The 13,805-nt window shown below is 39.6% G+C and overlaps 1 protein-coding gene across 3 annotated transcripts in view; it reads left to right on the top strand.

Moving 5' to 3' along the window:
* Positions 1-7,496: 7,496 nt before the first annotated feature.
* Positions 7,497-13,805, top strand: part of TBCEL (tubulin folding cofactor E like) — a 75,831-nt gene continuing 69,522 nt past the window's right edge. For 2 of the 3 annotated variants that reach the window (XM_024131190.3, XM_055091735.1), the window contains exon 1: positions 7,497-7,683. The gene's annotated coding sequence lies outside the window, so the exon portion shown is untranslated. Of the gene's footprint in view, positions 7,684-9,140; positions 9,360-13,805 lie in introns of those variants that run through there. The other variant, XM_055091734.1, reaches the window with a different exon arrangement.

The following is a 13,805-nucleotide window of genomic DNA, read 5'->3' as shown; positions in this document are numbered from 1 at the left end:
ACAGAAAACAGTATGGAAATTCCTCAAAAAATTAAAAATCAAACTACCATATGATCCAGCAATCTCATTTCTGGGTATTTAGCCAAAGGAAATGAAAACAGGATATCAAAAAGATACCTGCACTCCCATGTTCATTGCAGCATTAATCACAGTAGCAAAGATATGTAAACAACCTAAATGTCTGTCAATGGATACAGAAGATGTGGTGTACATATACACAATGCAATATTATTCAGCCATGAAAAAGAAGGAAGTCCTGCATTTGCAACAGCATGGATGAAACTTGAGGGCGTTATGCTAAATGAGATAAGCCAGGCAGAGAAAGACAAATAATGTACGATATCATTTATATGTGGAGTTTGAAAAAGCCAAACTTGTAGTAGAAACAGAGCGTAAAATGTCAGTTACCAGGGGCTGGGGAGTGGGAGAATTAAGGAGATGTTATTTAAGTGTACTTAAACTTGCAACTAGAAGATGAATATGTTCTGGAGATCTAGTGCTCAGAAAAGTGATTATAGTCAACAATACTATATTCTAATCTTTAAAGTTGCAAAGAGACTAAATCTTAACTGTTCTCACCACAAAAAAAGAAGTGATAATTATGTGAGATGATGGCTGTGTTAGCTAATGCCATGGTGGTAAACATATTGCAATATATAAATGTATCAAATTAACACTTATACAATGTTGTATGTTATTATATCTCAATTTAAAAAATCAATTAATGTAATCTGTCATATCAATGGACTAAAGAAATTAGAAAATATTTAAAACTGAATGATAATGCTGCATATCGAAACTATGGCAATCAACTAAAGCTGTATGTAGAGGCAAATATGTAGTTCTAAATGCATTAGAGAAAAGAAGAAAGTTAGAAAAAGAACAGTAAATTATACCCAATAAGAGCAGAAGGAAGAAAATAATAAAGAAATAAGTAGAAAATAATAAAACAGGGAAAAGTATAACAGAGAGATTCAACAAAACCAATAATTGATTTTCTCAGAAGACCAACAAAACTGGTGAGATTAATCAAGGAAAAAGACATGGCACAAGTAACCATTACCTAGAATAAAAATGAGATGTCACTATAGGTCCTGTAGCTCTGACAAAGGTAATAGGATATCATGAACAACTTTATGCTAATACATTTGAAAACTTAAATGGAGTGAACAAATTCCTGGAAAACTACAACTTACTAAAATGGTTGTAAGGAAGAGTAGGAAAATTGGAATAATGCCTAACTATGAAATAAATTGAATCTGTAATTGAAAACTTTTCATATAAAAAACTCTAGGTCAAAATGGCTTTACCAGAGAACTCAAACAATCATCTAAGGAACAAATGATGCCAATATTACACAAATTTTTGCAGGGAATAGAAAAAGAGAGAATACTTTTTAAAAATTTTTTAAATTTAATTTTATTTTTTATACAGCAGGTTCTTATTAGTTATCTATTTTATACATATTAGTGTGTATATGTCAATCCCAAACTCCCAGTTCATCCCACCACCACCACCACCCCCTGCCACTTTCCCCCGTTGGTGTCCATACATTTGTTCTCTACATCTGTGTCTCTATTTCTGCCCTGCAAACTGGTTCATCTGTACCATTTTTCTAGGTTCCACATATATGCATTAATATACGATATTTGTTTTTCTCTTTCTGACTTACTTCACTGAGAAAGAATACTTTTCAACTAATTTTATCAGACCAATAAGAAAAAGACAAACTCAGTAGAATAAAAGGACCCATACTCTTCATGAAAGAGAATATCAATTGGCCAATAAGCATAGGAAGAGATACTCAACCTCCTTATCATTAAGGAAATGCAAATTAAACCGAAATAAGATACTACTACACAACCATCAAAATGACTAAAATTAAAAAGACGCACAATACCAAGTATTGATGAAGACGTGGAACAACTGTAACTTGTACACTGCTGTCAGAAGTGTAAATTGGCACAGCCACTTTGGAAAACTGTTTGGCAGTATAATCTAAAGCTGCACTGTCCAATATAGTAGTAGTAATAGTTAGTACCACATTTGGTTACTGAACACTTAAGAGGTAGTAGTAATAGTTAGTACCACATTTGGTTATTGAACACTTAAGAGGTAGTAGTAATAGTACCACATTTGGTTACTAAGCACTTAAGAAGTAGTAGTAATAGTACCACATTTGCTTATTGAACATTTAAGAGGTAGTAGTAATAGTTAGTACCACATTTGGTTACTGAACACTTAAGCTGTGGATAGTACAAATTGTAATAGGGTAAAATACACACTGAATTTTGAGGATTCAATATATGAAAGAATGTAAAATACCTAATTAATAATTTTCATATTGATGACATTAAAATGACATTTTGGATCTATTGGAGTAATAAAGTACATGATTAATATTCATGTTTTAAGTTTTTAATGTGGCTACTAGAACATTTTAAATTACATATGTGACTTGACTTGCACTATATTTCTACTAGACAGTGCTGATCTGAAGCTGTGACCCATCAATTTTACTCCTGAGTATATTCCCAACAGAAACGTGTATATTGTGCACTAAAAATTAAGTGCAAGAATGTCCATAGCAGCATAATGCATAATAGTCAAAAGCCTGAAACAACCCAAACATCCTTCAATAGTGGAACAGATAAATAAATTGTGGTGGATTATAATATGAAATACTATTTAACAACAAAAATGAATAAACTTCAGCTATAGGCAACAATGTGGAAGATTCACCATGTTAAGTGAAGGAAGTCATCTCATTTGATTTCATTTATATAGTTTAAAAACGGAAAAATAAGCTACAATATTGGAAGAATAGTAGTTAACTTTGGGGAGAATGGTGGTATAGCTACTGGGGGAAGACTTCGGGAAACTGGCCTTGTTCTATGACTTGACAGGCTGGTGGTTACATGGGTTTTTGCTTTGTGACAATTCGTTGAACTGTTCATGTATGTACAGTTTTCTCTGTGTATATTATACACACAGAAATATAAAAACTAAGAGGGTTTAGTGACACTTCCAGCAATTTGTTACAAATGATCTTAATAAATGTAAAGCCTCCTTGATAATTAAGTTTCTTATGACTGATCCATTTATGCACATAGCAGAACAAATTGAGTTGTTTTTTTAAGACCATATTCTGCCCAGTAAGAAAATCCTGATGCTTTCTAAATAGTTCTAGGTATGAGTCTCCAGTTTAAACTAAAAATATTTCTGCCTTTTGCTTGGTCACTAAGCTTGGCATGACAGTCCGTTTCCTGACAGATACGTCAATAATGTTGACCAAAATAAAATACAGAATCTCAGAACTGCAGAATTTAAAGCTATAATGTAGCCTAAAAGTTTTTGAGTAGTGATTTCTCTGGGAATCGCATGGAAACTATGGTACTTCCTCTTGAAAATATATACATGTAAAATATTATATGTATTCACCATGGTTGTTTATCCAATTCAGGTTATCAGACAGATAAAGCTCTAAGGCAGAAAGAGATCAAGTGACATGGCCGGTTAGTGGGAAAACCAGGACTAGGATTGCAGACTCTCAGTTTCGAAACCAGTCATTATTCTTCCAAGTGAAGCAGTTGTTTTTCTCTTCCCCTGTGTTCCCATTTGTGTACTGATGCTGTTCATATTGAATTCTCATATAATTCTGTCCTTATCCTTTTGCCTACTTGGGAGAGGTCTTCAGCTAAGAAGATGACTCCCTAACTCCCCTTTTAAAATAATAGACATGTAACTGTCCTATATCACTGCTATTTGGGCATATGCATTATCTTTCCAACTACATTTTAGGGACGATGACTTATCCATCTTTGTTTTCCCCAAACCACCTAGCTAGGTGAAAGACATACATCCATTATAAAATAACCATTTGTTGAATTAGAAGAACATGCAACAATCTGACTGAAACTTTCTGTTGAACTATAGCCCATCATTACTATATCCCATCACTATGAACTCAGATTCTGGTGTCAGACTGACCTAAATATGAATTCAGCCTCTGCCATTTACTAACTGTATGTTGCTGGGTGTATCACTTAACCTGAGTCTTACTTGGCAAATCTGATGGCACCAAATGTACTTCACAAAAATCATTGTAAGGGACTTCCCAGGTGGCACACTGGTTATGAATCTGCCTGCTAACACAGGGGACACGGGTTTAAGCCCTGGTCCGGGAAGATCCCACGTGCCACGGAGCAACTAAGCCAGTGCGCCGCAACTACTGAGTTTGAGCTCTAGAGCCCGTGAGCCACAACTGCTGAGCCTGTGCACCACAACTACTGAAGCCCGCACGCCTAGAGCCCGTGCTCCGCAACAAGAGTAGCCAATGCAATGAGAAGCCCGCGCACCGCAACAAAGAGTAGCCCCCACTTGCCACAACTAGAGGGAAAGCCCGCGCGCAGCAACTAAGACCCATTGCAGTAAAAAATAAATAAATTAATAAATTAATTTTAAAAAATCATTGTGAGAATTAAAGGAAATAATCTATGTGAAATATCTCGAGCATGTTTGCCACATAATAAAAACTCAGAAAGTAGCTATGATTATTGTTATAGCATACTCAGCCCTGAATTAAAGAGCTGGTTGGAGGACCATAGACTTACATTCTTAGAATTGGACTAGTTGACTAGTTAACTAGTCCAACTGATCCAGGAATTATTTATACACCATTCTAACAGATTTCCCCTTTGCTTAACCTATCCCAGTCTTTGCTTAACCTATCCCAGTAACCGTGAACTCATTAGAACCGACTAAAGCACTCCAATTCGTCAGAAGTTCTTCCTTATTATTAGCTTGAACTATATGAAATTGCTGTTTGTAGGTCAAAACAATTAAATTACCAACAATTTCTATTAAAATGACCAGAAATTTGCCTTTCTGTTACTTTCTCTCATTTTACTTCCCTGTCAACTGTCTCCTTGTCTATAACGGTCCTTTAGAGATAATAGGGAATCAACTGTGAACAAGGTGGATCTAGCTCCTGCCTTCATTAAGGCTTATGTGCTAGTCAAGGAGACAAGAAAATAAGCAATTATATATAATTTTCAGTCTCAAGGAGGTGGAAGAATAATGTTTCAAGCAAAGGATTCAGCGGAGCAAATTCCCAAAGAACCTACACATGAGGGCTTGAGAGTATACAGCAGCACTGCCAAGAGAACTTTCTGTGATGATGAAAATAGTCTATATTGGCAGTGTCCAATATGATAGTCCTAGTCACATATGGCTACTGAGCACCTGAAATGTGGCTAGTGTTATGTGACTCAGGAAATGCAATTTTAATTCAGTTAAATTTAAATAACCACATACGGCTAGTACCTTCCAGATTGAACAGGACGGTATAGAATAAGAGCAGACAGGGAAGAACGTGATCACACATGAGTTTTAGAAAGATAATTCTGCCTATCTTGTGGAGATAGACCAGGGATAGGTAGAGACATTGATCTTGTCTTTAGGAGTTTGCACCATAAGGGGAGAGAAGGGAATGAAAGAAAAGTAAGTCAAGGATATCTCAAAGAAACATGGAAGCATACACAGTCATCTCTCGATATCTGTGGGGGATTGTTCCAGGACCTTTGCAGACACCAAAATCCACAGATGCTGGAGTCCCTTATATAAAATGGTGTAGGATTTGCAAATAACCCACACACATCCTCCAGTATACTTTAAATCATCTCTAGATTACTTATATTACCTAATATAGTATAAGCGCTATGTAAATAGTGCCATGTAAATAGTTGCCTGTGCACAACAAATTCAAGTTTTGCTTTTTGGAACTTTCTGGAATTTTCTTTTTTCTGAATATTCTCTACCTGCAATTGGTTGAACCTGTGGATATGGAACCCCAGGGGTACGGAGGGCTGACTGTAACTAATCACACCCAATCATATACATTACTCATATATGTAGTTATATACATTGTACCCAGAATTTGTTAACAGTAATGACCCACATTTCTTGCCTTTTTTCCTAGTTGCTCACAGGACATCTAACTTCCTGTGTATTTCTGGGTGTCCCCAAGGGTATCTGAGCTCAGAAGTAAGTCTATCAGTAAAGTATCCATGCAGCATCCACCTCACTCTTCTTCCTCTGTGCATAGTTCACTCAGCTCTTCTCATGATCTTTGCCATTGAGGCGACTTTAGATGTTGGTTATGCCAACAATCCTGATGCTTCCAAAGCCATCCATCCTAAGGTGCCAGAAAGATGCTCTGTTCTCTGCAGAAGGAGGAGGGAGGCCCCCACCTCAGCAACCTAAGCCCCACTGCTTGGCTCACCCTCCCCGTGATCCTCAGAACAGTTTCTTTAATCATCTCTTTCAGGCTTTTTTTTTTTAATTCCCCTAAGCCCTACCAATGGGACAAATCAAAACAAAATAAGAGAAGTAAGTCCCCAGGAACTGCCATTGAGTCCCCTGTAAAGAATTTTGTCTTCCCCACTCTATGAACCAATAAATACACATGCATGCACATCACAACCCCTCACCTGCTCCCTGACACACACCACACAAAAGCACACACAACTTATGCACGTAGACCTTGTCAACTCCTAGCTCTTCAGCTCAAATATCCGTATAAGGCTGAATTCTCTTCAGGATCAGCCAGCATCATCCCTATTTCATGTACATTCCTGCAAAAGAAATGGTCAAAGTACCTAAGTAATCACAGCTCAACAGTAAGATATAACATGTATGGAGCTGGAGCAATAGTATGGCATAATGTGAAATGCATGGACTTGACTTTCGTGCCAGATTAACCTGAATTCCAATCCCAGCCTGGTCATTTTTACTAATGGTCTTGGGCAGATCACTTAACCTCTATGAAGTTCAGTTTTTAACTCTATAAAATACCTACTTTGGGAAGGTGGTAAAAATTAGAAGTAGTGTATGTACAGTGCCTGTTATCTGGAAGGGGCTCAATAAGGGGAAGATGCTATTCCTACATAGGTGTTGGAGCACCGAAAGCTCAGGATGCCACAGGCCCTGTGAAGAGGACACAGAATAAAGGCCAGAGTGCTACCACATCCTTACACAAAAGCATCTTGGGATTGTATTAGATTACAGCTTAGAGCTCGCTATTGAGGACACTGAAGACAGAGACAGGAAGTGAACTGATCAGGGTCACAGGGCAAACTAGTGACAGAATCAGGACAAAATCCTAAGTAAGTCTGGAAGTTTCAACTTAATGCTCCTTTTCTGTAAGACAGTACCCTCGCAGAGGCCCGGGCTCTGCTCTGACCTGCCCCTATTCCACTCTGATGTGACAATTTGTACTCCTCCTTTGCACCTAGGGTGTCCCCTCATGACGGGCAAGAGAAAGAGCAGATGAGGTGTGTTTCTAGGGTCGACCAGGACGGCACAGACATCCCGTCGCCATGGCAACCCCAGCTCGGTCGGGGAGGACCCGCTCCTCCGGCGCCCCCTCCCATTCACGCAGCGGACGTGACACGTGCGACGGGGTCACGTGTTGTTGTTGGGCCGGGAAAGCTGCTTCCGGGTCAATGCAGGACACTGGGCTCCGGCGGCCGGAGTGGGGGACGAGGTGAAGCGGATCAGGTCTGCGGCCGGCCGGGAGCAGGCCGGAAGCTGAGCGGCGGCCACGGCGGCGGCCGGGAGGGGGAAGGAGAGGCGCAGCCCGAGGAGCCGCCGCAGCAGCTCCCCCGCCTCCCGGGCTGAGGGGTGAGTGGAGCCCGGGCCTGCCGGCTCCTCCGGGTTCTCGAGGCCCGAGGGGCTCCCCTCCGGAGCCGGGGTGCCGTGCGAGGAAACAGCGGGAAAAAGTCGGAGCGGGACGAGGCCTGCCTGGGCGAAGGGGAGGATGGGACATCTGCCCGGTCCGGAGGGAAGATGGGGCCGGGCCTGAGCTGAGGCGGCGCGGGGAGGGCCTGGGCTGGGAGAGGGAGTCGGGGCCCGGGTTAGAGGAGGGCGTCTGGGGGAGCTTGTCCGAATTCCTGAGAATCCGGACTAATCACTGTGCCCCGGGGGCGTGGGGGATGAGGAGATGCCCCCTGGCTGGTAGGAGATGGAGGCGACTCTGGGGCTGCTGGGGAAATAAGAAACTTGCCTCTGAACCACTGAATCAAAAAAAAATAAAAAATAAAATAAAGGACGTTTCCCGAGGGAGGTTTGGTGGGGCAAGGATCGGACTGGCATTCCCAGGCTCTTGGGACTCTAGGCCTGCTCCTTCCGGCGGCTGGTAGAAGGATGCGGTAGTTTAATAAGGACTTTTGGGAGAATCATTTTGCCCCCAAGAAAATTAACTGACAGTGAGGCGATTGGAGTAGGATGGGGCCTGGGAGGAGGGTACCCCGTCCTGGGATCTGGGAAGGGGGGAGGGTAAGAATCTCTGAGGAGCTTCATTCTCCGCTGAGAATGGGGAGTACAGAGTTCAAGGTCCTCTTCTAGGAAGACATACTGGGAATTGGTGAAGCGAGAAGGAGATTTAATACTGTCTTCTCTTGGGTCACAGTGATTCTAGAAGTTGTAGTTCAGGAAAGTTGGTTGGAAGACTAGAACTGTTTATAGTCAGTGGAGGAAGGAGGAGCTCTACTCTGAAGGTTGCTAAGCTACCAGAAGCTTGTAGGCACCGCCTAGGTCTGTTGTTTGGGGAAGTTAGCAATTCTTTCAGGTCCAGATACAGGTTTAGTTGAGGCATGTCCCCATTCTTTTTATGCTGCCCTGGAGCTCTTAAATTGGTTTCCACGAGTCCATCTTGAGCTAAGAGATTATGTGTAGGTTCGGAGGACTAATGAAGACGTTTAGCCTTTGAGTCCTGAGGCATTTGACCTAAATCTCTAGGATAGGAGCTTTCAAACTTTTTAAAAAATCATGCTCCATAGTTAGAAGTACATTTTACATCATGATCTAGTACATACCGACATAGGAATGAAAAGTTTCACAAAACAGTATTTACCCTTGTTACTAGCGATGCTTACTGATAATTTCTATTATATTTCATTCTTATCCATTAAAAAATGCTGACTAAATCCACTAAATTGATATATGGGTCACAAGTTGCAGTTTGACAAACACTCTCGCCAAGGCACATTTCTTTGGCTTTAATTAGTGTCTTCATTCTATGTTTCTAGAGAACAAGGATGATTATAAGGAGATGGATGGGGAGGTGGGGAGGTAGAGTGGAACCCACCTGGTGCGATTGACTGCTTCATTTGTTTACATGTTTATAAGGTGTAGCAAATTGTACCATAATCTTAATCTTTGATAGCTTAATATTGCCTGATCATTTGTGAAATTTTTGAAATAAGTGTGTGCTTTAATTTTCTCTATCCTTTGCTGGGTCTGAGAAATATGAGAGACCTAGTTCCATATAGTTGATTCATCCCTACAGCATCTTTAAGGTAATTTTATTTTAATCTTACAGTGTTAATAGACTAATTTTGCTTTTCTGCTATTTAAAAAATCTCAAGCTGAAACCCATACTTCCTTACTCCAGTAATTAATGTATGGTATACTTTTTCTACATGATTAAAGGTGCAGGTTCATGGCTCTAGTAACTTAATCATAAACTTAAGTATGACTTTGAGTCAGTTAACATCTTAATTCCCCCCATAAAAATGGCGTTTTCATCTGTTTATAAAATAGGTGAGGTCCTTGTATGAGTAGTATTATAATAAATGTTAATGAGTGTTGGTGAACAAAGGGAGAGGCCTTCATGTGTTGCCATGTTTAAAGTCCTTTTAAAAGTTGTCACACAGCCTGTTGTTACAGGGCGTTGAGTGTCAAATGATGTTGCCTGATTTCAGTAGGTACATTTATAGGGTGTATTTAAGACCAGTTTAATAGTTTTAGTTTTTGTTGAGGATGCCTTTGTATTATTTGGAACATGGAATTCAAAGGCACAGCCATCAGGAAAGTATTGCCCAAATTAAAGTTTACCAGTGGGGCCACATTCTTGATTAGATGCCTTATGAAAGCACTCTTGTTATCTTCAAACTTTGTGTGTTATAAAATATATCTTTCTTACCTTTAACTACTGACTATGTCTTGGTTACTGATGAGAGGGGCTATGCTGGCATGTATCAGCCGTCCTTTAAAAATTACCTTCTAATCAGGTAAATATTTGTTTTAAAATACTTAGCTTTAAAGAATGTTTAAAAGTTTTCTTCTTGTGGTAGGTGTTTGGGACATTAAGGAAGATTCTCATTAATTTCATTTTTCTGGGAATCATGTGTGCCTGTCAATAAACAGTTGTGGAGAATTTACCCTGAGTGATTGTGTGTGCTTTTTTATAGTTTTCATTTCTTCTCTTGAACCTCAGACTCTTAAGTATTTCCACTTATAGCAGGCTCTTTTCCCCTTCTAATATTTGCTTCCAAACTGCTGTGGGTTTGGAAATTAGATGCTTACCTTTGTTAGAACTTTGTGTAGAATGAGATTATATAGCTCTGAATAAAGTTCTTTCATTTATATATAATATATGTTAAATATAATATATATATATAAATACTTTTTTTTTTTAGTGTATCAACTATGTGACATGTATTTTGGCTGCTCAGAAACCTGTTAGCTGACATCTTAGTCATGGGCTGTGTTTTAAATAAGTGAACTCTATATTTTGGGCCTAGTTGGCTGTATAGAAAAAGTTGTAAAGAGTAGTATGAAACTGATAGTAATGCAGTTTGGACTTAAGGGGTGAAGAAATCATTTAGCTGTGATTGTTGCCTTTGCCCTGCATGCAATTCATTGTTAAGAGGTACTGTTCTTCCCTTTTTCTTTGCCACTACTGTGTTCTAGCTTTTATTTCTTTGGGATTGGAATGCTAACAGCCTAACTATTCCCGTTCTCGATCTACTTGATCTTGCATAGCTTTATCAGAGTACTCTTCCAAAGAATATTGCTGTAATTTATAATTTCCCTCCTCAAAAACCATTAGCAGTTTCCCAGTGCCAGCATTGAATAAAGCCCATAGTGTTTAGGTTGACATTGAGGGCATTCTACAGCCTCTACTTTTTACTGACATTATTTTTCCATTCCTAAATGCAGATCCTCTGTTCCTGCCAAGCTGTCTACTCTTCGTACCTTCCTTTGTATGTAACATTATTCCTGAAAGTCTGTGGGAAACATGTTCCCTTTCTTCATGAAATCCTACTCATCTTCATTTCATTACAGATGATCCTTCTTCCTTGAAGTCTCTCTTGCCGTTTTGTTTATACTACTTTTCCTGTATTGCTTTGTATTTACTGTTTGTGTATCTTGTTTCTTTCTCTTTTAGATTGTAAACTCATGGAGACAGAGGCTCAAATATACTCAGATCTCTAGGACACCTAGCACATGTTTTATCATAGGATAGTTCATGGACCAAGTGAATCAGAATTGATTGAACTAATGGTTAAAATTGCAGATCTCTGGAAATTCTGCCCTAGTCTTACTGAATCAGAATCTAGGAATCTGCCCAGGTGATTCTAATGTACAGTAAAATTTGAGAATTGCTGACCTAGCATGATGCTTTAAAATACAGTAGGTACACATACAATTTTTAGCAAATGATGTAAATGAACTGAGCAGTTTCAGTTCAGCATTTTGGTTTAATTTGAGGGCTTTGGAGTCAGGCAGCCTAGATTTGAATCTTCTTTCACTCACTAGCCATCTGACTAGCCTCTCTTTGCTTTAGTTTTCTGATGTGTAAAATGGGGTTAATAATAGTACCTTTTATAAAGATGTTGTGAGAATTGAATGATATCACATAAAAACCAACATACTACAAGGTAAATAGTGGACTCAATAGATATTATCTGCTTTTGTCATGATGATCATGATAACAAGGCTCATCAAAGTAATGAAACTTGAGAATAGATTGTGTCCGTCATTGTTGAGCAAGTTGCTCGTGTTTTCAAGAATTTAGGCTTAACATTTATTTTCCATTTTAGACATAACAGTTGGTGGACCTCTATGGTGTTTAGGTTTAAATTCATAAAAATGTGTTTTGCCTTCTTTAGAAGGATTGGTACCAAATTAACATGTTGGATTCCCCCCCCCGCCTTCATCTCCCTGAAGGGTGAAGTGCAGACTTGTAAACAGAGGACCTTAGCCTCTTGCCATCTGGTCCTGCAGGCCCATCTTCATCTTCCAGCCCTTCTCCCTCACACTCCACACCAGCCACACTGCATTTCTCACTTTCACTTATTTGTGCCTTTCCCCCTTATTTTTCATCTAGGAATTCCTGTGACCTCTTTTAAGACTCAGGTTTATGTGTGGCTGACCTTGAAGAGAGTCACTCCCTTGGTGTTCTCAAAGTGCTTTGTCCATACTTATGTATTACCCTTGTGTACATTGGTCTTCTTTTGGAGGGAAAAGGATTTAGTCCTGGCCTATGGTCCCAGTACATTGTATATAATTAGTCTACCTCAGCTAGAAGCAGAAGGTGCCTGGGGGTTATTTGACTCATAAGCTCTCCCATTTTTCTGGACTTTCCGACTCAGTTTTCATAATAATAACTACAATTTATTGACCACTTGCTAGGCCAGGTGCGGCTAGATGCTTTAAAAACTTTTTTTTTTTCATTTAAACTTCACAATGACTCTATGAAATAGCTATTAATAGTTTCATTTTGCAAATGAGGAGAGCAGGCATAGAGAGGTAAATAACTTGCTCAAATTTCAGTGCAGATTCTTAATTGAACTCAGGTCGAATTAGGAGAGTTAAACAGATGACACACCTCCATAACTCAGGACTCTGGCTGTGTGAAAGTTTCACTAATCATTCGTTAATGGTCCTTAGGAATGTGATTACTAGTACTGTTGAGAAAAGGCTTCAACTAAAATTCCTCTTAGATTAATGCTTTTCCAGTGATCTTCAAAGTTTCTTTCCATCTGTAATACCTCTCACTGGTTTTCGTGATTTTCATGTCACTGTCAGAAAATACTACTTCATATTTATTCAGAGTAAAAATTCACTTTTTTGTTCATCCAACAGGTATTTGTTGCCATGCGCCTGACACTGCTCTGTACCACACTGAACTGGACGGACAGATCCCTGCTTTTGTGGGACTTTGGTTCTGGGTGGAGTTTATCACTAAACTAATAGATCAGGATAAGTGCTGTCAAGAATGAAAGAGGGTGAAGTGATAAGTGATTGCTGGTGGCAGTGGTGCCATTTTTAATGGGCTGGTTAGAGACAGCTTCATTGAGAAGGTAACATTGTGCTTACGTTTATTTGAGACTTAAATGCTGAGATGAAGCCAGCTAAGCCAAGAGCCAGGAAAAGGGCATTCCTGTAAAAGCCTTAAGAGGGGGAATCAGCTTGGCAGGTTTCAGAAGTAGAAAGCCATGCTGGCTGAAACCTAGTGGGCTAAGAAAAGGGTGGGAGGAGGTAAGGTTAGAGCAGTAAGCGCAGAACAGATAAAATGAAGCCCTGAAGACTATGATAAAGATTGGCATTTTATTCTGAGTGTGAAGGGAAGCTTTTGGACAGTTTAAAGGACATGATTTGACTTAGATTTTGAAAAGATCACTTGGATGATCTTGGAGAATGAATTATACGGTCATGAGTGACCCGGGAGGAAGCTATTGCAACAGTCCTAGCGAGAGGTTGATGAAGGCTTAACCCAGAGTAAAGTAGAGGAAATGGCAAGAATTGGGCAGAATTGGGGTGTTTTAGAGGTTGGTTAATTATGGGGATGTGAGAGGAAGAGAAAAATCAAATGTAACTCTGGAGGTGGGGACTTGGTGGAGGAGGAAGCAGGTTTGAGGAGGGAATTAAGAATTCTGCTTTTGCCTCCTGTGTGCCTCTCCCCGATGATACACCCCCACACTCCAAGGATACCACAGTTCTGAATTTTGTGTTCA

This window comes from Physeter macrocephalus, chromosome 16, assembly GCF_002837175.3.
Source record: "Physeter macrocephalus isolate SW-GA chromosome 16, ASM283717v5, whole genome shotgun sequence".
NCBI lineage: Eukaryota > Metazoa > Chordata > Mammalia > Artiodactyla > Physeteridae > Physeter > Physeter macrocephalus.
Note: the sequence above shows the minus strand (reverse complement) of the source record. Positions and strands in the feature narration are given on the sequence as shown.